The sequence below is a fragment of the Salvelinus sp. IW2-2015 genome, linkage group LG4q.1:29 (assembly GCF_002910315.2).
Source record: "Salvelinus sp. IW2-2015 linkage group LG4q.1:29, ASM291031v2, whole genome shotgun sequence".
NCBI lineage: Eukaryota > Metazoa > Chordata > Actinopteri > Salmoniformes > Salmonidae > Salvelinus > Salvelinus sp. IW2-2015.
The window spans coordinates 17917154-17944093 of NC_036842.1; the positions used below are offsets into that span (position 1 = coordinate 17917154).

The 26940-nt window shown below is 41.2% G+C and overlaps 1 pseudogene; it reads right to left on the bottom strand.

Moving 5' to 3' along the window:
- Window positions 1–1095: 1095 nt before the first annotated feature.
- On the bottom strand, window positions 1096–13624 carry LOC111961587 (LIM/homeobox protein Lhx3-like; annotated as a pseudogene).
- Window positions 13625–26940: the final 13316 nt, after the last annotated feature.

Here is a 26940-nt window from a genome sequence, read left to right on the forward strand (position 1 = left end):
CAGATTGATGGTCTTTGTCAGAGTGAGGATTGTTTAAATGTACCGTCTGTGATGCTATTCCCAGATGAAACTGCAATGCAAGTCTTTCTGTCACTGGTAGAAAAAATTGAAAGACATTGACGGTCACTTACACAGTCCGAGCACACACACACACACATGCGCGCTCCAAGCACACACGCACGCACACACGCATGCACACACTACACACTGTTTAATCTATTTAATTGAACCTGACTTTGAATAAGTAAACAAATTAGGAAATTCACAAGAGGCATTCGATCCCTCATAAGCTAATGGATTGAAGATTTCTATCCCGTAGGGGCATTTGGGCAAACAAGGCACGGTTATCTCCAAATCGACATGTTGACTCTCAGTCTGCATCAAATTTCTGCACTAAAGAGCCGTTGAACTCTTGATACAGCTTTGGTAATTAGCCAGACGGCCAATCTGCAGATTTAACCATGTCTCTGGATTGCTCCGGTTCCCCTACGTTATCTGTATTCTGATGTAAGATCAATGTGATTAATACTTCAGGAAAATTAGGGATGATATCGAAGATTAGCCACCACCCCAATTACCCTAGCTTCTGTCAGTGTTTTGAGGAATTAAGATGTGTATATACTGTATAGAAAAACTACATTTTTTGTTATGTCTAACGTCACACCCTGATCTGTTTCACCTGTCTTGTGCTTGTCTCCACCCCCCACCAGGTGTCTCCCATTTGTCCCCATTATCTCCTGTGTATTTATACCTGTGTTTTCTGTTTGTCTGTTGCCAGTTCATCGAATCCTACCAGCATGTTCCCGTGTTTCCTGTGTTCTAGTTTTAGTTTTTCCTAGTCGTCCCAGTTCTGAACTTTCTGCCTGTCCTGACCCTGATCCTGCCTGCCGTCCTGTACCTGCCTGACTCTGATTTGTATTACGGCTCTTTGCCTGCCTTGACTTACCTTTTGCCTGCCCCTTGTACTGTTGTAAACTCTGAGACTCGTACTATCTGCCTTCTGTGTCTGCATCTGGGTTTTAGCCTGAGCCTTGATAAATAGAAGAGAAGCCAAGACAAAGTCCATAGTCAACATAATTAAGATCTGATACAAGAGTCAGTGGTCAGTTTGGATTTAGCTGACAAATTTATTAAAGACCTGTATCACTTAATCATCATCAGAGAGAATAAATAAGACATAAAACATCTTCCACATAAACAAACACGTACACCAGCCTGGGTTTCAGCATGCCCAGGTAATTTCAATAGAATGAAACAAACAAGATACATCTGAGAACACACAAATGCATAGAAGTAACTGGACCTCTAGTTATCGGTGGGAGGCGACATCTACAACTTGTCTAGATCCATAGCCGTCAATGTACAAAGTCCTAATATCTGTGGTATTCATGTTGTCGAAGGGGTTGTATAAAAATAAATTCTCCACAATGATAAACCATAATATACATAGACATTTGGCAACAACCAGACACATAAAAACTCTGACTTGAACCAAAACCTGCATCAGTACACTTATTTTTTTTAAACAGAGAGAAGAATAAGGTGGAAAGCATTGGAGTCTATTAAAATCGAATAGGGCAAAAGTCTGAATTTTCTAAGTTGTCACAACGATATCACAGCTGGAAATTGTGTGTATCTGTGAGCTTCCTCTGGTGTAATATTGATGACACCATAGGGATCAAAAGCATGATGGTGGAAAGTCGCTGTACACATAGTTCAATGGTGGAGGGCTGTTTGATGAGTGCTGTGAAGACTTCAGGCTGAGAGATCGAGTATGTCTGTCTGACCGTTAAAAGTTCAGATTGTAGAAGTGAGGTGCTTTCCTTTCAGAACCTACTCTTGACGATATTTGAGCAACATATCAACACTTCGTCAGTAGCTAAATGATCATTCAGAACAGGCCAGTACTCCATTTTTCTCAGTCTTGTTATCTTTAAGGAATGGTGTGTGAGTTCCAAGTGCTACCATTCATATTTTCCTTTCAGTCCACTCAGATCAGGAGAAATGTAAAATATTAATTGACAGTTCATTGACAGAGAGAGAGTGATCCAAGGAGGGTGAAAGACAGCAACCATCTGACCCGATCTATCTGTTTCACAGGTCTTGCGTGACTGTCTCTTTCCAGTTTTTGACACCCGCAGGAGAAGACACAGAAAAAACACCTTTGAGTCCTTAGACCACGTTGACCAATCAACCCAGCTCATCAAAACTGTCCGTGGTCCACTTCATCCAACCAGGAAGCTGGACTCGCTGGGAAGTCTGGGTAGCCCCCACTGCTGCCAGTGGACAGATCCGAGCTGGGGCCGTTAGTGCCCCCCAACACTCCTCTCATGCCTGGGTTCAGCCCCGGGGCCCCGCCTTGGGTCATGATGGACAGGCCGGAGTCAGGGTAGACCAGGCTGGAGATGGGGGGCTGGTGGCCTGGGCAGTGCCTGAAGCGAACCTGGGGACTGGGGTAGGCCGTAGGGGCTGCTGGAGCGGTGTCACGGTACTGGTCCTGAGAGGGGACGACTCCATGCTCCAGGGGGAAGGGGCCGTGGCTGCCCCCATTGCTGGAGACGACTCGCTCAGGCCGCTGTAGATGCCATTGGAGTGACTGAGCTCCGACATGGGTGGCTCGTCTGGAACAAAATGGAGGACACTTGGTTCAGGGTGTGGCATTATAGAAGCCTTATGAATATAGTGCTGATATTATTAGTTTGATTCTGGTCATTCATATAAAATTAGATTTATTAAGATTTCCCTCATGTAATTATTGGGTTTCGTTCACATTTGAGTGGGTATAAACCAAAATGTGTGGTTTACAAATGTGGCTATGTCCATTTCCACTATGCACTTCAGGGCTAATAAATCATATAAAAAGAGTTGGTATTATAATTGTGATAATAACAATTTTTTTAATCATCTCTCATAATTCCTCAAACAGGAACTTAAAGGCGCCCTCTGTATCCCATTCCCTTTAATTTGATTATTGTGAATACATCATCTCAGATATGTCTGTCTGTTTGTTTTCTCATCCTACCTGTAAAGGAGACCTCAGCGTCGCTGTCCATGCCCTCCTCCTGGATACTGTCCTTGTCTGATTTGGAACTGCCTCGGACCTCTTCATGTTGCGGAAGTACTGTCCCACCTCTGTCTGCCTGCATTCTTCTTCAGCCTCTTCTCTTTTGCTCGCCTGTTCTGAACCAGACCTGGAGGACAGAGGTGTTGTATGGTTAGGTACATATGTTTTGGTCAATTTATTTTAGGTATACAATTGGGAGTTGGGAATTTCCTGTTGAAGGCAGCTCCTCCAATAAATATCATATTTTTTCTAAGTAGAAGCCTTTTCCTACAATAAAATAAAATAAAATTGTATTTATATAGCCCTGCTTACATCAGCTGATATCTCAAAGTGCTGTACAGAAACCCAGCCTAAAACCCCAAACAGCAAGCAATGCAGGTGTAGAAGCACGGTGGAATTATGAGTAAAGTGAAACTGATTTCTTAAAATGAGAAATCTATAATGTACTGTTACATTTGCAGAGGACACAAGTAGTCCGTTTTATAACATTATCAAATGTTTTATCTTTTGAACTGAATGTTTCATTCATAGCCTATTGTAGGACATGCAAAATGGCATTCCTAACCACCCCAGACATCATTTTTCTCTATTCTTTCTTCAGTGCACCTGCTATGCTTTTAAGTGGTKAGGTACATTAAAATTAAAACAAAATAATTTTCAAGGACTTGTCTGGGGACTGGGCCATGTCTTCTTTAACGCAAGTGGSAGATTGAAACAGTGGGACAGAACACTAATCTCGGGATCACCATGGCCTGTACAAGATTTATCACACGCTTAATTAACTTCATGACAGCTATAAGTTGTCCTTAACCCTGAGAGCAGACAAGTTACCATGCGTGTTACCCTCTCACTGGGATTTAATACCTGGAGTTGATGTTAATTATTTAAATCTCACGTTGTCCACGTTCTAAGTTGTAGCTGTAAATTTGTGTGATAAAATTGGAAACATTTGTATTTTTATTTTTAAGAGACAGTTATGATTGACAAACCATTCAATGTAAGCACATATTTGTTTAAATCTACATCATGCAAAGCATAATTGAATTAAAACAGTTAAAAATGTTCTACTTTCTACCCCATATTTAGGAAAGGTCTATATTCATTAATGATATGGAGCCAAAGTGAACCCTCTTCACCCCCATTTCCCCATCAGTGAATAATGAAGCATAGTGGCTTCCTACCTACTTTAAGTGTCCTTGCAAATAAAACGATATATACAGAATGACTAATTGACCATAGTCATCCACAGTAGGGCTCTTTCACAGACAATATGCGAGGCTCTCAGCGTTGTTAACGAGCTCCCTCTTACCATTCTGACTTTCAAGTGTGTAGACTTTTTTTTTTACTCCATCTCACTGTAAATTCTAACCATCAAACCCCAACTCTTCTGTACCTGGGAAGCCATTTCAAGCACTATTTCAAAAGGAAACCCATGCATGACCTTAGATAATAATACAATAAGGACGCTAATGAAATGGTCTATAATGGAGGGGAATGGATAGTTACCTGAACAACCCGCATATCTAGGCCAGTTTCTGACGATAGCTGTTCTCGTACGTGGCGGGCCGGTTTGGGAGAGTTGTTGTAAGCGTTTTTCAGGGTCTCGAGCTGTTTCGCGGTGATGGTCGTTCGTGGCCTTTTCGCTGTTGAGTCAGCTTCTAAAAAGAAAATACAAGACACACAATGTAAGCCATAACGTAAACAAAAATGCACCCCAATACTTTATGCTAATAGGCCTAATATTCGATTCAAAGCTGTATCTAAATATTGATAGATATTCAGTTAGATCCACCGAAAATTGTAAGCCTGTTAAAAATAGCTTTTTGCGTGCCCAAAAAATGTATATATAAAGAAATATATATCTGGAAACATAATTTACAGTGCAATGCTTATTAAACAAATGATTGAATTATTTTAATTAGATTATTCAGCATCCTTTGCGAGTTAGAGGTTGTAATTAAACTATTAATGAGTCGGATTACTCGTACATTTGATGATTTGTTATTATGTGCGTAATTGATCCCAAATATATGCTAACTCATAAGCAAATAAATAGTATACAGACAAAAAAAAATGCGAGACCATCCTCCAATGCCCAAGTAATGGCGCCCTTTCATTAACAAAATAAACGTGTGTTTGTCTATGAAAACTCACGTTAACTCAATGTGTAAATCAGCAGTAGATACACAACACAGTCTCACATTCAATTCGCGCATGCTGGGCTGAGATACAGGCAGTAAATTCCGACAAACAGATGGGGCAGATAACACTTGACTAATACATTAACTATTCACAAAGAAAATACCCAGCGTGGATGTCTTTTTGTTTATACAGAGCTTCTGTGAGAGGTCAGTTGTAATTCATTTTTCATTCAATAAATATGCATTTACATAAAATAAGTTATTTTAATCCGAGGCTTTAGGGTAGCCTATGAGTTACTTTAACAAAACATGGTAACCAGCGCTTTTAACACCCTTGAAACAAAACTAATATGTTGTGCCGATGAGGCTGAATTTAATCTTCTTAGTCACTGTCGGTCTGCTAATAAAATAAAACAAAATGAACTACGTTMTCTCTCTTCAATGCAATTGGACAGGCTTTAGGCCTATCTATACATAGGCTATTGCTATCTATTGGGACGCGGGCTACGACGCAACTAGCGCAGATGGGTCAAGTGTTTATGGGTGACCTCATAGTCTTGGAGATCAAGTTCACAGCTCCAAACAATACATAACGTATTGGGTGATGCGGTGATTGATAACATATTATAGGCATACTCCCTTTTAACGTTGTAGTTTAGCAGACAGAATGAAATGAAGATGTGGGCCTTGTAGGATTTCCACATTCTTGGATATCGCTAAAATATCAACGACTGTTGATGCATGCGTAATTAGGCGTTAGAATCTAGGAACTCTGATCTTGGGGACCCTAAATCGGTGTGATAAGGTATTTATTTCATTTTATTTAACCTTGATTTAACTAGGCAAGTCAGTTAAGAACAAATTATTATTTACAATGACGGCCTACCCCGGCCAAACCTGGACGACGCTGGGCCAATTGTGCGCCACCCTATGGGACTCCCAATCACGGCCGGATGTGATACAGCCTGAATTCGAACCAGGCACTGTAGTGACGCCTCTTGCACTGAGATGCAGTGCCTTAGATCACTGCTTAGATACAGCGATCTCTCACCTCGCTGTTTGGCGGTCTCGTAGTCAGCCTTGCACACGAGCCTGCTGTCCTCCATCAGGTAGTACTCGTCACCTGTCGCGAGCTGCCTCTTGCACACGATGCACGCGAAGCAGTGCAGGTGGTATACGAAATCCTGTGCCCTTCTCACCACCTGCGTTGGAGGAATACCTTGCTGACACGCGGCGCATTTGGTCCCAAATCTCCTTTTTGGAAATAAGAAGGTTATCATCAATAAATTGACAAGAGTTTAATCACGTTCATAACCTGTGAATCTATAAAATAGTTTGGCTTGTTTTCAATTAACTATTAGGCTARCTACACACCAGCAATATTTTCAATAATTTGTCGTTCATAAAATAATATGTATTTCATGGGACGGCCTATTTCTTGCACTCACTTAAAAAAGTCTTCTTTGCAGTAAACGCTATCTCCTCGGCTGAAGCACTTGTCCGCTAGTTGGGATTGGCAGTCGCTGCATTTCAGGCACTTGCTGTGCCAATGGCGGTCCAGCACTTTGAGGATGAAGCGGTCCACGATGTGTTGATTACAGCCAGCGCATACAGGAATTTCTGTAGAAGACAGGAAAACCATGAAGCCGTCTTGAATTTAAACACTGCTTAAGAAATCATGTTACACCGAGACAAATTATACTGTGATCAAATTGTTTTACGACACAAAATAGCAATTCATACAATTGTCAAATGTAGACATTTGTTATTGCATTTGATTTAGAATAGGCTTATTTGGGATAATATCTAAATAAGGACACTAATTCGATACAAATTATATAAAAAATTGTGATAAATCATACTTCATATTCTGCATATTATAAATAGGTATATTATTTATACATGAATCATATATTTATGCCATTTGTTTTTCAGTTGATACTACTAAAACCTCAGATATAGAAATTCGCATCGAAAGTGATGAGTAAATAGAAATCAATGGAAAAACACCAAAGGCAGTCTATTTCAGGGCAAATATGAGACCATTTTGTCACTGAGCTAGTATCTAGAATATTGTATTTTTTTTTTTTCATCGATGTATATTGATTACCATGTAATTGAGAATTGCTATAATGCAATTAAAAAGTTGTAGGCCTAATAAACAAATCTGGTTGAATGAAAAGCATAGTTGAAACCATCACCAAAAAGCAGATTTCGAAGAGTGCTTTTAAAGGAAAATTAAACACAAAAACGATATTTGGTATTTGTTTCATTAGTCCATTGTTGATATAGTCCCGAAATGTTTTGCTTGTCAGCAATCAAGTTGACTAGATATATAACTTTCAAAATACAGAATTACAGCCAGTATGATGCATTTTGCATGGGCTGTATTTCTGTATTTTGAAAGTTATATACCTTTTAAACTTGATTTCTGACAAGTAAAACATTTTGGGACTATCAACAATGAACAAATGAAACAAATATAGTTTTGTGTGGAGTTTTCCATTAAGTTGACTAAGGTGTTGTGGACTCTATCAATAAATGTAGGGACATAATTATTTCAATAGTCTCAGATGTAAATACACTGCTGCCTATATATTACAGCCATTCATTCGTTTGTCAGCACCATCATCATCATCTTCATCATTGTCGTCGTCATCATCACTATCGTCATTTTTTTCACAACCCATAAATTCGAGTAAAGGCCTGTTTTTTTGTATGATTATCGAAACCTGGCAACATCCGTTAACATTTTCCAAGTGTGGGTGCCAGATGCAATACAAAAGAACTGCGAAAATCCAACTAATAGCATAAAATATTACAAAGACCACAGCCAACACATATTGACTGTTGACTGATTGAGTTATCATGCTGAAACCATGACGTTTGATCTGCGGAATGAATGAAGAAGACATAGGCCTATAAAAAAGCCCCCTTCTACTATCACTCCTCGAAAAAGCGCATTCCATTAATTAAAACACTTACTTTGCATGGTAACCAACTGATCCAAGTCCCCCAGACCATCTATAAACAACAGTGGATACCGAAAAACTCTCTCTCTAAGCCTTTCCCTCTCTCACCGTTTCCCTTACTGATTCAACATACACAGTATGTATGTATGTATGTATGTATCTCTTCTCTCGTTCCTGCAACCATGCATGGGCTATCCTATCCTCGTGTTTGAGGTTACCCACTGGGCACACACTGGTTGCATCAACGTTGTTTCCACCTTATTTCAATAAAATGTACGTGGCACTAAAGTGGAATAGACGTTGAATTTACGTCTGTGCCCAGTGGGTACAACAGGCGCATGGGTCCCTCTCTCTTTAAAACACTGGTCCATTGTTTCCCATTTAATAATAAAAAGGGAAGAAAAAACAAGCCTTCTGTATCGACACAGCCAATCCCCATGCCCAAGCTCAGACGCCCAATCAACGCAGTTTGAGGTTTTACTTTACATCTGGTTTCCAAATCATGCAGAAGCAGGCCCGCTTCGCAGAGTGGGCAAGGAGGGTTTCATCCATGTAAACGAGACCACAGCAACATTTGATCGAAGGTTCGGACATTGAATATGTTGCCAATGTTCCTGCATTCAAATTGTCAAAACACCATCCAAGCCTTTCCCACTATAACGCATGAAATTACGCTGAAAGTGCACACTTGAGTGGATGAGGTGAAATGTGTTTCGATGTCATCAAATGTAGCTTCAGTCACATACCTAATTGCTACACGTTGTGTGTTAACATGAGTTTATTGACAATTTAGATATGCTGATGATACCGTGCACATTAGGCTACTAGAAATGGTTTCGGTGTTGGGATGATGAACCCGACCGTCCATATGGCCAAATTTGCATAATTGTATTTTGACTAATTTACACATGACATTTGACAATATCCCTCTGATACCCAATCGTTCCGACGTACAGTTTACAGATAATAGTAAGCCAATGTCTTCATCAAGTTCAGGATTTGCTCTAATTCATATAATTAACTGAACATCAATAGACATAATGTGACAATTTGCAGGCCATTGAACTTTTAGGAATAATCCACTCAAACATACCCGCATGGCCAACTTTTAAGCATGTCTTCATCAAGACGATACACGAAAACAAAATGGCCATCTTTCAGCAAACAAATAACTTTTCATTGCAACTTATTATCAAACTATCAACAAACACGTATCGAGTGAGATGCATCACTGGKAACTTAAATGAGGCTTGAAATGTTAGCACTTTGATTTATTCAAGTCGAACCACGTTTCATTCGTCTATGGAATCGCATTCCTATTGTTAATTTGTGGGCAATTTATGAAAAATGTATGGAACATTGTTTTCTGGGACCAAGAGCAAGCAACGCACAACCGCGAGGGAGCCACGTCACCAACAGGTGCATCAAACTCATTATTAATTCAATAGGTTCTGTAAAACTAGAATACAACGGTCTAGTCTCACGCCACAATCCAGCGATTTGATCACCTTATAAAAATATTACCAGTATAGATATACGCCCATGAAAGCCAATTCAATCCCTAGAAATTGCAGTAATATTGATAGAAACCTCGTTAAAACAAATACGTTTGTCCCATTTAGGGCAGGTTGTTACATAGTTGTTACAACCCACACCATCCTAAATAAAGAATTCACACTTATCTTTCAACATTTAAGACAATAATGTCTACAATGTGTATTTTTAAACAGTTTACTAAATCCTTAACCCTCATTATGCAATGAATGGAAAAATTGCGACAAGATTAAAACGGCATAAAAGTGTAAAAAATTGCTTTGGAGCAAACAGATAAGACATATGTTATTTCGTAGATTCGCCGTCTTTAGCCTTAATCCTTCGCCATACAGATTTAGCCATAACCCATTGTAATACAGGGGACAGGAGCGAAAAGTGGAAAAAACTGAAAAGGTTAGTGTCCACTGTTTCGGCTAACCTCGGACTAGTCTAAAACTGATAGTGTATGAGCGAATTATGCATGCAAGATAAGCGTTCATTTGTAACATATCCATGTAGGAAATATAAGCATTTCATTTTATTATAAAAATGTTCAGAAATACAAAAGAGGAGACTATTCGAACAAAGTTAGATTGTGTTCTTCATACAGTATGAGATACACGAAGGTGTTGGAATGAAATAAAACAACATCCCTTATTCTGACAAGTATAAACAGCGACAACAAAGTACTGATTAAATATCTGACCATTGTAATGTGCCTAATCAATATCAAATTAGATTAAAACACAAATTGAATCATGCGTTGCCCTGTTGTATACCTTTACGTAATTCCTCGCTCTGGGCCAGCAAGGCAAACAGCATCTCCGTGTTATTCGGTGCTCCATTTGGAGAGTTCTGTTCATTATGTCCATCCATTGCTCATGTTCTCCTCACACGATAACGAAAAACGACTGTATTGCTGTGTTCTAGCTGCGCACCTATCACTCACAACGCCATATTATGCAGTATATCAAGAGAAGAATACCACAATTCCACGCACGGTGTGACTGCATACGCTTGAGTTTGCTGTATCCCAGTGTGATGTGCACTGCGCAGGATTACGACGCGTGGTTACCCTAGCGACTGGCCTGTTAAAGCAGGGAGATAGATTATCATCAACGATCAGAAACTTGGAAACGGTGCGGGTACCAAGTGCTCTTCGGAGGGAGGAAAAATGGAACAAGATAACATTTGACTATGGTTTTGGCCATTTGTGTTTAGTTGATGCATAGGCTATGCTATTAAATGCCATTTTATTGCAAGAAGCTCCTATTTGACCTTTAGCTGGTTCATTTACACTAACAGATTTTGCATGATCTTATGAAAATACATTTTCACAGTACGAAAAGTAGCCTAAGTGTTTTTAAATGGAACTTTGCACGCACGTTTCTCTAAAACAGTGTGTAGGCCTATTTCAAATCGAATCCCGGCCATAATATAGCCGAAGCTACACAAATAATCAAACGCAAACGAAAATGGAACCTGGCACATATTTTTTTATTTATTAATTAAGTCCTGAAACGGTTGAGTTCGAAAATTCATTAAGTTAAATAAGTTAAAGTTAAGTTAAATAAAGTGACATTCCAAATATTTGCCTGTAATGGACAGTTTATGTTATGGATACGCAACACAGGGCCTGCTATCGAAGATTCAAATAGGCCTGTACATCATTTTATATAGGTAGCTATTGTACAATTTATTTTGGCCTTGATTGTTGGATTTCTGTGGTTGATGTGCAGTTGACAAGGCAGAATGCAACTCTAATATTTGTAAAACATTCCACCATAACATAGGCCTAGGTACTTATTACAGTATAGTATAGTTTTAAATATGTTTAATTCGTTTTTTACCTTTTCTAAAATGCACAATAATAGAACGACGTGAGGTGACCCCTATTTACACAAAAAAAAGAAAGATCGAATACTAGGAGGCATATGTCACAAGAACCATTAGCCTACATAGGAACATAATAGGATCCCATTTAATAATAAATAGCTTGATGAAATTAACACTTTTCGTTTGAAACATCTGGATCAGATGACAAATATTCCTTTACCAACGTTACTGTTATATTTGACAGGTATGATTTAATTACATGGACTAATTTATATTGGATATTTTGGATGTTTCACATATTATATCAACCATCGCACTCATGGTATCTTATTAACTCAAAAGCAAAAGAGAACATCTCCTTAACTTGACGTTGTATTGGGGTCACGGTAGATAACACTACATTCGTAATAAAACCAAATCTACAATTTCCATCACGTAACGAGAACGTATAAACCTGGCGCGCGATTGACACACGCGTGCGCGCGCACACACACAGCATATTGTAGAACTATAGCCTATGCTGACTTCACAAAGACAACTGTTTACTTAGGGGAGAGATTGGCCGTTCAATAACATGTTGATCGAGGCAACACCACGATGAATTTTATCGACACTGATCTCAGGCGCAAAAGGGCGCCTTGGGAAATCACGAGTAGTGCCATGGCTGCGTGGACCCCTGATGAATCTAAAATCAATGCCCCATTTGCCAGTATTTTCTGAGTATATGAAATACATTTTGGTGAAAGGTGTGGGATGCTTCAGTGCTCCCTCTTACATTTCAGCTATATTTTTATGTGCTATTGATCGCTCCCTTTTGAGGGGCGAGGAGACAGTAATGGGGTAAGATGAGAAATGCTCTATGATCAACAAAACAGAAAAGTGATCCGTGAGAAAGAGGCGGACATGGGCTAGTGGTTTAGTAAAGAGATCGTTATTGCTTTTATTTCTAAAACCATTGCTAATCTATTGGTTTTTGATTTGGCCATGGAATAGCCCAATTACAAGCCTTATTCCTTTCCCCGATACGTAAGGCAACACAATATATCTTGTGGCATGGAAATACTTTATTAGATTCATAATTTACAAAAATGAAGTAAGACTACCATTGCTACAAAGATGCTGCACATTTTCGAACAATAATTTGTGCCTGGGATGAGAAGGCTATATTAATAACACCTCACATAATGAGTAGCCTAAAGGCCTAGATGTAATGGAATAATTCACAAACCACATGCCTACTGGTCTACATGGTTTACAGTGTGTTCAAATAAACAAAGTTATGCCAGACCTCAGGTGCCGCACCTGTCGAAGGGAACCTGACACTTGTTAAGCATTCTGCACAGGCTGTTGACTAGGGAGGGCGGGGGGCGGCCTGTGTGCAGCCGAGCTGTCGCCTTGTTGCGTACACAAGTGGTTGGTGCAAAAGCGCTCTGGTGGTCTCGTGACAGCCAAGAGAGATGGTGTGAAATAACAGCACACGCATAACATCTGTTCTTATGATTTCCAACAATGCAGCTCATTACGTATTCATAACGTCTCCCGCACGCAGGGAAACATAAATTAAAGCTTTAATGTCCCACCTCGAAACAGTATGAATACCCTGTTAAATTGTATTAAACTGGACACACATTTAAGTGCTATTCGCCCTATTCGCCAATATGATGAAATACATTCCATTCGATGTGTAGCCTATCAATTTTTCTCTTTTCACAACTTCTCCCGTCTTGAAATGGAAAGCACAGCTCACTGTAACTCTTCTTTCAGCATATAATGGTGATATGTCAAACTCTTATTTCAGAAGTTTAACTGATGATGATAGGGTGTGTTGTGAGATACAATGGGCTATTTCATGCATGTTTGGATCCTGTCGGTAAAACTTTGAGCTGCAGGCGGAGCCCCCGCTGTGCTGATTTGCTGTATAGCTAGATATTTCATAGCTAATTATGAGCCATTAACAGATTACAGGGGACTAAACGGCGTCAAATAGACTCGATGGTAGGCTGGCTACATTTCCATATAAAGTTAATTTAAAATCTCGATTAGAAGTGCAAATGACTCCAAACAAACAAGAACGCCGGCTTCTTACCTTGACCTGCACTGTATCGGGAGAAATTCACGGGATTTTGACAACTTGATCCAGGATGTTCAAGCAACATTCTGAGCAGTGATGCTTTTCAGCTCAGATGAACATACAATCAATCGGAGGTTGAGATAGGCCTATACAGAGGAAAGGAAAGCAAGATGCGCGCCTGCTGAGCTTAGGCTAATGATAAGTGATTATTAGGAAAAAATTAAAACAAAAACGCATGATCCTATTTCTTTATCCTTTGAGAGTCACAAAAATAACGTGGTTGTAAGAGGCTAAAGTACGCCTGTCGACCTGGTCTCTCTGCGTCGGTCACCCTGCAAGGAAACTTTGAGAATGCAGCAACTTGCTGTTTGATTCCGTGTGTTGGTCGAGAGGAGATAGAGAGAGTGGGTGGGGATAATGCCTGACCATACCAGCGTCAGCTGACCCCAGGATGGGACGAGTGTTCGTTTTTAACGTAACAAAAGTAACAGCTGGAGTCGAGATGCCGGGTGTGGCGCGTGGAGGACTATGCCCTGTCCACGGTGCTGAAAAGGGGAGTTTCTGTATGTGCGCGAGGCCGGAGGCGTGTGTTGCGTGTAACCCCCCCACCTCCACTCCACTGTCTTCAAACCTCCTCTCCTCCTCCCTTCCCTCCTTATCCATTTAGAGGTACACGTGTCCATCTTTCATCGTACACAATAGGGTAATGGGCGATTCGTCGGGACATTGTTGTCATGCGTTTTTATTCTCGTGCCCGTCTTTTGTTCGGCCAAGAATAGACCAACAAAGACAAGTGGATGGAGCGTCATTGTTTGTCCCCCACGATGAAAACGGGAGGGGACTATGGAACTGTCTCCTTCAGTTTGTTTGTACGTTAGTCACACGCGATATCTCAGTCTCAGACAGCACTGTGCCAATTTTAACGGAACTTGGGTGAATGATACGTCTTGCCAAAGAGTTCCGGCATGTACAAAATGTAAGGCGGGAGCTATAGTAATTAACTGAAATGTGGTAAAGCGTCAGCATGCATGCATCATTCGTGGGGGAGGACATGTTTACGGTTGGCTAGTTCCATTTTGCCGTTGTGTTTTTATTTAGACTGTTCATGCTATCTGTGGCGGGCTACCAGCATCTATTCTCCTTATTATGCCCTGAAGAGGACGCCAATGGTAATCCAACACTAGTTAGCAAATTCTGACATTTCCATACAGATTTTTGACAAGGGCGTTTCGTTTGAATCTGATTGTAATAGCGTACAGGCCTACATACATTTTTTTAGGAGTTCCACAGCATTTCTGAAGGATTGTTGAAAATTGTATTTTTATTCTAGCCTAATAGGATATTTCTTATTCAAGCCTAATAGAATAGCAATTCTAACTAATTTCAATAATGACAAAAGCTTTGTTTCATGGAAACTTTTTTACAATCACTAAAACTTGTGTGATGACAGTTTCAGAATTTAATAAAATGTTTTACAAATGTGAATAATTTGGAGATTCTTTGTCTTTCTTTCTTTCTTTCTTTCTTTCTTTCTTTCTTTCTTTCTTTCTTTCTTTCTTTCTTTCTTTCTTTCTTTCTTTCTATCTCTAATTCCTCCCTCTCTCTCTAAAACTCGCTGCAATAGTTTAGTCTGACATAGTGGTGACGTTGTCCTACAGCTTTGATTTCAGCCGTGCAGCATGCTTACTCACCAGTGGGTCTAAGCCAATTACTTAATTACTTAATTCATTAGGCTATTCCTTACAGGGCAATTATAAACTTCAAAAACATCACATAATATCATAAGCCTCCCCATTCATCCAAGGTCATTATCGATCTATCATCTCATCTCTTCACCCATGAACCATCCACCCTCTAAGAAGTCTGGCTGTAAATATAGCTTTTCTTACTGTATATACTTTTTCTATAGGATAAACGCGCTTGTTTTTATCGCTCCAGACGAGTTTTTGTGTTCCGCACTAATCCCCGGTCAACAAGTCAGTCTAATGTCTTTATGGAGATTAAGAAGAAACGGCAGTAAATCTGGAAGGAGCCATATACTGTAACTAGTATCCGAAAACAATTTCTGCCTCAAAGGAGCTCATAGGAAAACAACACAACAACAGAGAAGAACCTTCATGCATTACTGTTTACCTTCTCTTTTTCTCTGCCTGACTTTTAGATACCTGAATGTGTTTTTTGTTTTTATTCAATTATTTTTACAATAGGCCTGCTGTGGGGTCACACTTCAAGTTAGATTGAAGCACTAGTCACCTGTAGGATAAAACCATGCCCTATGCCTGACACTGCTCATCAGAGGGCCATATCCGGAACAAGGTCTCTGTCTGCAATTCCTCTCTGTTAGAAGAAAATAAGCAGAAATCAGGACTACTGTGTAGCCTGCTGAATTATGCAGCTGATGATGATTGCAACAATGTAATAACAAAAACATCTATGATAGCAACAACAACAACAATAATAAGAATAATAATGACGGTTTTAGTTTTCATAATAATCCTGAAATGAAATGAGCTTTTTAATAGTGATGTTTTAATAGTCTTTGTGCAGTGTGTACAGTATAGCTATTATCTACTCTGTATCTCTGTAAGATTACATATACTGTAATGTTGGACCACTCTATACTTTTCTGTTGTAAAAGTAGAAAACAGTGCCAGCGGCTTCCTTGGTCTTGGTCTTAGCCCCCCACATAAGGCCCCAGACATGATTTCATTAAAGGGGCCACCTTAAAAGGATGATGCTCTTATTCCACCACTCTGTGCACTGGGGAGTATCATTACAGGAGATTGGTAAAGTGTTAATGCACCTGGGACCCACTTGAGAGAGCGCCCGCAATCAGGTTTTAATGGTCCTCCACCAAAGGCTCCAGCGTTTACACCCCTACATACGCCTGCCCTCAAAGTCTAGAGGTCTGGCCTGGCTGACTGTCGGGGGATACATGGGCGATATGGAGACATGACACACGCCCGTCTTCTGAAAGCATGAGAGTCTCTCAAAGACTCTCTCATCTTCCATCTCAGTGTTTGGTGTGTGATGTTTCCCAAACAGATCAGTCCTCTGTATCACCCTCAAGTACTGTTGAGCCAATTGGGTTTGGAGAGTTGGTTTTGGATGTACTTGGATTGAAGCAACCCCAAAAGCCAGAGTGTATTTGGATGAGTTTGTCTTATTATAAGAACACAGTGTCCCATTAAAACAACCCTCCTAGGGCCAATTGTAACATGTCGGGTTCCTATTGTATCAGCAATGTGAATGGATTGATATGTGGAGTTAAAACAGATAATAATATGTCTTTTGGATCTGTAACTCTCTAGCAGAGGAACCCACTTGTCATGAGAAATGTCTCCCTTGAGGTACAGTATGTCTTACAAGTCTATCTCAGAATTTACATGAAGAATTGTACATGATGACATATGTTTTCATGGAAGCAAATTAATTCCAAAACAAATACAAATAAAACAATTATATAAATCAAGCATGTGTGCACCCCCCACCCCCCCACCAAAAAACCGAAGTTAAATACAGGTAGTACGTTTGGTTTATTCACATTTTGAATACCACTCTTCAAACTGCAGCATTGTGAAGGTTTATTTTACCTCTAGGCCTACGTCTGGCCTGTCAGGATGGAATACGATGTAAAAATATAACTGCTCAAGCATGGCGCACTCACCACAAATCAGTTTAACAATCTGTAACGATGACTTGCAAGTATTGAAAGGTAAATATGAAATATGATGATTTCTCATTTCTTCTCGCACTAATGTATGTGTGTTGCTAAATGTTGCTTGCATGATTAATTTGAGCGGGGAGAAAAGTTTTATACATTCCGTAAATCTTCCTCTCTCTCCCTGTCAATACCAAGCAGTGAACTTCTTTGCATATGCAACCGGCTTATTACGCCATGGTAATATTGATTGCGGAGCTATTCTGAATTTATGGCTCACTCAAACTTGATATATAAAGCAATACATAATAACAAAGTGTAAGTGGTGGGGAAAATGTCACATTCAGCCAACTGCACTTGGGAAGGCACAAACACTACACAAAAATTGAAACACAAATGCTTTGTTTGTAAATTATGTCTGAGTGTTGGAGTGTGTCCCTGGCTATCCGTAAATAAAAAATATTTGCTTAATATAAGGAATTTGAAACGATGTATACTTGTACTTTTGATACTTAAGTATATTTAAAACCAAGTACTTTTAGACTTTTACTCAAGTACATTACATTTAAGTCATTTAGCAGACGCTCTTATCCAGAGCGACTTACAAATTGGAAAGTTCATACATATTCATCCTGGTCCCCCCGTGGGGAATGAACCCACAACCCTGGCGTTGCAAGCGCCATGCTCTACCAACTGAGCCACACGGGACCAAGTAGTATTTTACTGGGTGATTTTCACTTTTACTTGAGTCATTTTCCTTTAAGGTATCTTTACTTTTACTCAAGTATGACAATTGGGTAGTATTTCCATCACTGCTCACCCCCGCCACATGACTCGGTGCGCCTATGCCACCCCTCTGACACCAGGTCTCGATTGTGTGCCTGTCATGATCAATCATGTCCTCCAATGGCTGGCCTTGTGCGGGAGGGAGGGCACCAATCACACGCCTCATTACCTTGGCTTGGTTACCCGGAGCCCTAGTGGTCACTCTAGTGGTCCCGGGACACTCAGCCTGTTGAGCCTGTTGCTGTTGGAGGCGTTTGGCCTTCACGGAGAGAGAATTTGTTTCATTAATTCACTGTTGATATAGACCCAAAACTTGACTGCTGACATGCAAAACATTTTGGGCCTATATCAACAATGGACCATTGAAACAAATACCAAAAGATAGCTTTTGGGTGGAGGTTTCCTTTAACATAAGACCACATTTCTGTTCTTGACTTTGCAATGATTACTATTACCACAAGAGCTCCTAAGGTCAAGTTTACAGAAGCAGCTCGAGAGAATAAATAAACTTGCTGGTATCAGCAGAAACAGCCCAAGTTTAGCTCTAAATAGGAGCAAAAACATTTTCAGATGCAGCAACTGTATTTTGCGGAGTCAGCTTAACTGGGCTATATTGGCAGCCGGGTCCACACACACGGTGCCACTAAATGCCTGAAGTCAGACTATTGAGGGGTAGAGTGAATCATCTGTGGAAAAGCTAGTCCATTTCACAGCTGCAACACTCTCTAGGGAAACACTGTAATGTATTGCCATGTAGCCTGCTTCCCCCATGGAAGAATATTGGCTTCTCTCCATGTTGCCAGGTTGGCACTTTTTAGCCAAGAAATTGTGTTTTGTAATGTCACAGTATCACTTACCTACAGAGGCAGAACTTCTGAGGAGAAATGTGCCCATCAGGAAGTCACTTAAAACTCAGTATAAATGTCAAGTCAGTGCAACTAAATTGGAAGGAAGGATGTTGTGCTTGTTTGTGTCAGTTTGTGTATGTGTAGGCCAGTGACTGTTTGAGTATGGAATATGGAAGAATTTTTGTCTTTGCATTTGCAAGCTTATGTGTTCTCTGCCCATGTGTGTGTCCATCCACACATATTTACAAGTGTGTCCTCTCAAGCATATTAGTGTATTTGAATATGTGTGCACACACAGGGTTTGCATACATATAACTGCTGAGTTTGGGGGAGCTCACCCCCAGTGGTGTAAAGTATTTAAGTAAAAATACTTTAAAGTACTACTTAAGTAGTTTTTTGGGGTCTCTGTACTTTAATTTACTATTTATATTCTATTTTTACTTTTATTTCACTACATTCCTTAAGAAAAGTATGTACTTCTTACTCCATACATTTTCCCGGACATCCAAAAGTACTCGTTACATTTTTTAATGCTTAGCATGACAGGAAAATGGTCCAATTCACGCACTAATCAAGAGAACATCCTTCGTAATCCCTACTGCCTCTGATCTGGCGGACTCACAGACTCACGAAACACAAATGCTTTTTTTGTAGTGTCCCTGGCTATCCGTAAATTAAAAATATTTGCTTAATACAAGGAATTTGAAACAATTTATACTTGTACTTTTGATACTTAAGTGTATTTTAGCGTTTACATTTTACTTTTGATACTTAAGTATATTTAAAATCAAATACTTTTTGACTTTTACTCAAGTAGTATTTTACTGGGTGATTTTCACTTTTACTTGAGTCATTTTCTATTAAGGTATCTTTACTTTTACTCAAGTATGACAATTGGGTAGTATTTCCACCACTGCTCACCCCTGCCACATGACTCGGTGCGCCTATGCCACCCCTCTGACACCAGGTCTCGATTGTGTGCCTGTKATGATCAATCATGTCCTCGAATGGCTGGCCTTGTGCGGGAGGGAGGGCACCAATCACACGCCTCATTACCCTGGCTTGGTTACCCCGAGCCCTAATGGTCACTCTAGTGGTCCCGGGATACTCAGCCTGTTCAGCATGTTGCTGTCTGAGGCGTTTGGCCTTCACGGCGAGAGAAAGGCTAGAAAGATGACTGGGGCTCATAGCCGTATGTTGTGCTTTGGTCACATAGACACTGCTGAAAGGAGGAAGGAGAAACAACACTTACATTAAATATATGATGGGCTCTAGTTATTTTTGCAGCATTGGAGTGAATATATCAAAGAGTTGTTGGGGTGACATGGGGAGGCTCACAAACAGCATTCAGACCTTGATTTGTCTGAAACAGCTGCTGTTGTTTGTTAAGAGAGGTGACCTAGGGTAAGGGTGGGAAGTTTTTTTAAACTTAGGCTGGGAGGGGGTTAACTTAGGACAGAGGATCTTAGCTTAAGGACACTACCTTCCTAAGTAGCTGGACTTGCTAAACCAGTGTACAACCAAAAACTATCACTGCTCAAATCTTAATGGTCTAGCAGTCAGTCAGTATAACTAGCCAGATAATGATCATAACAGATTCTATCACCATCTACTGTAAGTTAGCATAGTAGCATATATGCGCCAGAAACCCCTAGCTTTAACCAAAGCAAACATCTCTCATTGTTTTGAAATGCCTCCATCTGGCAGGTTTCACTGGCCGGCAACAGGCAAGGCTCCCCCAGCAGCTGGCGAAACTGCCCAACCGCTTTTCGGCTTGGCCTCAGTGTAACCGCCTTGCTCCCTCCGGTCAGCCCACACCGCTACACTAACTGCCCCCGAGCCCAAGCACTTGGCCTGTCAGTCAGGGGGTCAGCCAGCCAGCCAGAGAAGGGGGAGGTAGAGGGGAGAGGGATTGGAGGGGATGGGTGACACCATTGAGCCCTTTGTTACTCATCCCTGGGCAGGGAGTGGGTGAGGGCAGAGTGGGGGAGTGGAGGGAATAACTCCCTGGTTAATATTTTGGGCTGAAGATAATTTTTTACAACAATTTAATGACATGATATGATGAGCAGAGATAGTAAAGTATTTTCAATGTTGTTGAAGATATAGTTGGCATTGTAGAGATACAATAATATTGACGGTTCTATTGTAGCTAACTACAACTTTTAACTCATCTGACGATATACTGTGAATTCGGAAAGTATTCAGACCCCTTGACTTTTTCCACATTTTGTTACGTTACAGCCTTATTCTAAAATTAATTAAATAGTTTTTTCCACCTCATCAATCTACACACAATACCACATAATGACAAAGCAAAAACAGTTTTTTAGAAATGTTTGCAAATGTATTCAAAATAAAAAACTTTAATATCACATTTACATATAAGTATTCAGAACCTTTACTCAGTACTTTGTTGAAGCACCTTGGGCAGCGATTACAGCCTCAAGTCTTCTTGGGTATGACGCTACAAGCTTGGCACACCTGTATTTGGGAAGTTTCTCCCATTCTTCTCTGCAGATCTTCTCAATCTCTGTCAGGTCGGATCGGGTGCGTCACTGTACAGCTATTTTCAGGTCTCTCCAGAGATGTTCGATCGGGTTCAAGTCTGGGCTCTGGCTGCACCACTCAAGGATATTCAGAGACTTGTCGCGAAGCCACTCCAGCATTGTCTTGGCTGTGTGCTTTGTGCTTCCTGTTGGAAGGTGAACCTTCGCCCCAGTCTGAGGTCCTGAGCGCTCTGGAGCAGGTTTTCATCAAGAATCTCTCTGTACTTTGCTCTGTTCATCTTTCCCTCATTATTGACTTGTCTCCTAGTCCCTGCCACTGAAAAACATCACCACAGCATGATGCTGCCACCGTAAGGATGGTGCCAGGTTTCCTCCAGGCGTGACACTTGGCATTCAGGCCAAAGAGTTCAATCTTGGTTTAATCAGACCAGAGAATCTTGTTTCTCATGGACTGAGAGTCCTTTAGGTGCTTTTTGGCAAACTCCAAGTGGGCTGTCATGTGCCTTTTACTGAGGAGTGGCTTCCGTCTGGCCACTCTACCATAAAGGCCTGATTGGTGGAGTTCTGCAGAGATGGTTGGCCTTCTGGAAGATTCTCCAATCTTCACAGAGGAACTCTGGAGCTCTGTCAGAGTGACCATCGGGTTCTTGGTCACCTTCCTGACCAAGGCCTTCTCCCCCGATTGCTCAGTTTGGCTGGGCGGCCAGCTCTAGGAAAAGTCTTGGTGGTTCCAAACTTCTTCCATTTAAGAATGATGGAGGCCACTGTGTTCTTGGGGACCTTAAATGCTGCAGAAATGTTTTGGTGCCCTTCCCCATATCTGTGCCTCAACACAGATAGGAATTGTCCGTAGTACTCCTGTCTTGGAGTACTACGGACAATTCCTTCGACCTCATGGCTTGGTTTTTGCTCTGACATGCACTGTCAACAGTGGGACCTTATATAGACAGGTGTTGCCTTTTAAAATGGAATTTACCACAGGTGGACTCCAATCAACTTGTAGAAACATCTCAAGGATGATCAATGGAACAGGATGTACCTGAGCTCAATTTCGAATCTCAAAGCAAAGGGTCTGAATACTTATGTAAATAAGGTATTTGAAGCGAAAAAATAATAATAAAAAAAAGGTATTTGAAGCGGTGCTCCTAGTGGCCGGGCTATAATGCAGGCAATCTTAAATCCATTTGACCTAATTTCTACCAGCATGAGGAACCAGAGAAAATAAAACCCGAGACCACCTTTACTCCACACACGGAGGCGCATACAAAGCTCTCCAATTCTGACCATAATTATATCCTCCTGATTTCTGCTTACAAGGAAAAACTAAGGCAGGAAGTACCAGTGACTGTTTTGGTTGCACAGACTGGAACATGTTCCAGGATCCATCCAATGCCATACCACCTCAGTCACCGGCTTCATTAGTAAGTACATCGGCGACGTATTCCCCACAGTGACTGTGCATACATATCCAAAACAGAAGCCACGGATTACAGGTAACATCTGCACCGAGCTAAAGGCTAGAGCTGCCACTTTCAAAGAGTGGGACACTAATCCGGATGCATATAAGAAATCCCACTATGCCCTCAGACGAACCATCAAACTGGCAAAGCGTCAATTCAGGACTAAGATTCAACCCGACTACACCGGCTCTGATGCTTGTCGGATGTGGCAGGACATGAAAACTATTACGGACTACAAAGGGAAACCCAGCCACGAGCTGCCCAGTGATGCGAGCCGACCAGACGAGCTAAATTCCATTTATGTTCGCTTCGAGGCAAACAACACTGAAGCATGCATGAGAGCACCAGCTGTTCCGGACGACTGTATGATCATGCTCTCCGTAGCTGATATGACCAAGACCTTTAAACATGTCAACATTCACAAGGCTGCAGGGCCAGACAGATTATCAGGACGTGTACTCAGAGCATGCGCGGACCAACTGGCAAGTTGGACCGAGTCTGTAATACCTACATGTTTCAAGCAGACCACCATAGTCCCTGTGCCCAAGAAAGCGAAGGTAACCTGCCTAAATGACTACTGCCCCACAGCACTCACATCAGTAGCCATGAAGAGCTTTGAAAGGAAACCCTAGATCCACTCAATTCGCATACCACAAAAACAGATCCACAGATGACGCAATCTCAATTGCACTCCACACTGCCCTTTCCCACCTTGACAAGAGGAACACCTATGTGAGAATGCTGTTCTTTGACTACATCTCAGCGTTCAACACCAGAGCGGGTCTAGAGTTTCAAGTTCCTTGGTGTCCACATCACCAATGAACTATCATGGTTCAAACACACCAAGACAGTCATGAAGAGGGCACGACAACACCTTTTCCCTCTCAGGAGACTGAAAAGATTTGTCAAGAGTCCCCAGATCCTCAAAAATTTCTACAGCTGCACCATCGAGAGCATCCTGACCGGTTGCATCACCACCTGGCATGGCAGCTGCTCGGCATCCGACCGTAAGGTGCAACAGAAGGTGGTGCGCATGGCCCAGTACATCACTGGGGCCAAGCTTCCTGTCATCCAGGACCTATGTACTAGGCGGTGTCATAGGAAGGCCCAAAAAATTGTCAAGGACTCCAGTCACCCAAGTCATAGACTGTTCTCTCTGCTACCGCACGGCAAAGCGGTACCAGAGCGTCAAGTCTTTGTCCAAAAGGCTCCTTAACAGGTACTACCCCCAAGCCATAAGACTGCTGAACAAATAATCAAATGGCTACCCTGACTATTTACATTGACTCACCCCCTTTGTTTTTATACTGCTGCCTAGAAGGCCAGCATCCCGGAATCGCCTCTTCACTGTTGACGTTGAGACTGGTGTTTTGCGGGTACTATTTAATGAAGCTGCCAGTTGACGACTTGTGAGGCATCTGTTTCTCAAACTAGACACTCTAATGTACTTGTCCTCTTGCTCAGTTGTGCACCGGGGCCTCCCACTCCTCTTTCTCTTCTGGTTAGAGCTAGTTTGCGCTGTTCTGTGAAGGGAGTAGTACACAGCGTTGCACGAGATCTTCAGTTTCTTGGAAATTTCTCGCATAGAATAGCCTTCATTTCGCAGAACAAGAATAGACTGATGAGTTTCAGAAGAAAGTCCTTTGTTTCTGTCCATTTTGAGCCTGTAATCGAACCCACAAATGCTGATGCTCCAGATACTCAACTAGCCTAAAGAAGGCCAGTTTTCTTACTTCTTTAATCAGTACAATCGTTTTCAGCTGTGCTAACATAATTGCAAAAGGGTTTTCTAATGATCAATTAGCCTTTTAAAATGAAAAACTTGGATTAGCGAACACAACGTGCCATTGGAACACAGGAGTGATGGTTGCTGATAATGGGCCTCTGTACGCCTATGGTGTTCCATTAAAAATCTGCCGTTTCCAGCTACAATAGTCATTTACAACATTAACAATGTCTACACTGTATTTCTGATCAATTTGATGTTATTTTAATGGACAAAAAATGAGCTTTTCTTTCAAAATCAAGGACACTTCTAAGTGACCCCAAACCTTTGAACGGTAGTGTATATGTGTATATACGGTATATATATGTATATATATATAACATCCTCTCTTTATGAGTCCGCCATGGCCTCTTCTACAGTTGTGTCTTATCAATGACCTCCACAAGTGTTTAACTCAATAGCAGTTCCTCAGTGCCTGTGTGAGAGAGGGTGCTCAGCTCGGTCTAAAGAGGCTGCCACCTCTACCCGACATCAACCTCAAAAGAATATTGAGATGCTAATGACGTACAACAGCGGACAAAGGCCCATCGCTACAGGGGACGAAGGCCCAACGCTACCACTGGACACCAATACAATGGTCCTTAACTCAGGCCCTGACACCTTTACAACCCAACATGTGTCACTTGTTTCAGGCTCAGACAATGAAGGGACCAACAACGGTTCATCCTTTGCAGAATCTTGCGTGCTAACTTTTCCTTTTTGTCTCATTTATGTCGGCTCTCCATGGCTGGACGAGACTAATTTAACCTTCTGTGGACTCCTGGGTTTTGTTGTGTTTTGCGTGGCTTTGTCTCGTGTGGAGTATCTGTCTCTTTAGTGCAACGACAACCTACCCCAGGGCAGACATAATGCTGTGAGGTCAGGGTTCAAAACTCTTAGGCAGAGTTAAGGCTCTTCGCAGCTTTGGATTGGGGATGCTGACCGGTTGAGGATATGTCTGTCTGGTTTGTAGGTGGTTGTTGTGGGGTCTTCTGAGGGGCAACTAGGGACACAGGCAGGCAGACATACAGATGGACGGATGGACAGACAGCTAGACAGATGGACAAACAGACTGACAGACAGAAATAGGGCTTGTTTAGCTTTAAGTCAATATAATGCGTTTAGATCAATTCGTAATGGACATGGATCAGATTGTGAAAAATATGGCCCATAACCCCCATATTTCTGTGGCAAACTTAAATAGACCTATGAATTGCTAACCTTCATCCTAACCTGGGCAAAGATATTTGCAGATCATGGTAGCCAATAATCTTTGGCCAATTATATTCCACTTTGTCCTACAAGAGCTTTGAGATTCTTTCTGTCATGAAAAGCACTATAGAAGTTGAATAAATTATTATTATTGATATTATATTACTCATGTATTACTCAATGATGACAGACTAAAATAATAAGAAAGGCCAATAGGAGACAGGGATGTTGGTCCTTGCTACCAAAAATATTTCAGAACACCTCAACCTCAACCATTGTACACAAAACAACAAAAACAACCCTTTATCATTCCATATAACAAGAGTTGATAATACAGTGCATTCAGAAAGTATTCAGACCCCTTCCCTTTTTCCACATTTTGTTACGTTACAGCCTTATTCTTAATGTGTTAAATGTTTTTTCTCTCATCAGTCTACACACAATACCCCATAATGACAAAGCGGAAATAGTTTTTTAGATATTTTAGCAAATTTATAAAAAAACTAAAACAGAAATACCTTATTTACATAAGTATTCAGGCCCTTTGCTATGAGACTCGAAATTGAGCTCGGGTGCATCCTGTTTCCATTGATCATCCTTGAGATGTTTCTACAACTTGGAGTCCYCCTGTGGTAAATTAAATTGATTGGACATGATTTGGAACGGCACACACCTGGGACTGGGAGACTAGTCAGGCTTGAGGAAAAGATAAACGGAGCAAAGTACAAATAGATCCTTGATGAAAATCTGCTCCGGACCTCACATTTAGGACAACAACACTGGGAGCATACAGCCAAGACAACGCAGGAGTGGCTTTGGGACATGTCTCTGAATGTCCTTGAGTGGCTCAGACAGAGTCCGAACTTGAACCCGATCAAACATCTCTGTAGAGACCTGAAAATAGCTGTGCAGCGACGCTCCCCATCTAACCTAACAGAGCTTGAGAGGATCTGCAGAGAAGACTGGGAGAATCTCCCTAAATACAGGTGTGCCAAGCTTGTAGAGTCATACCCAAGAAGACTTGAGGCTGTAATCGCTGCCCAAGGTGCTTCAACAAAGTATTGAGTAAAGGGTCTGAATA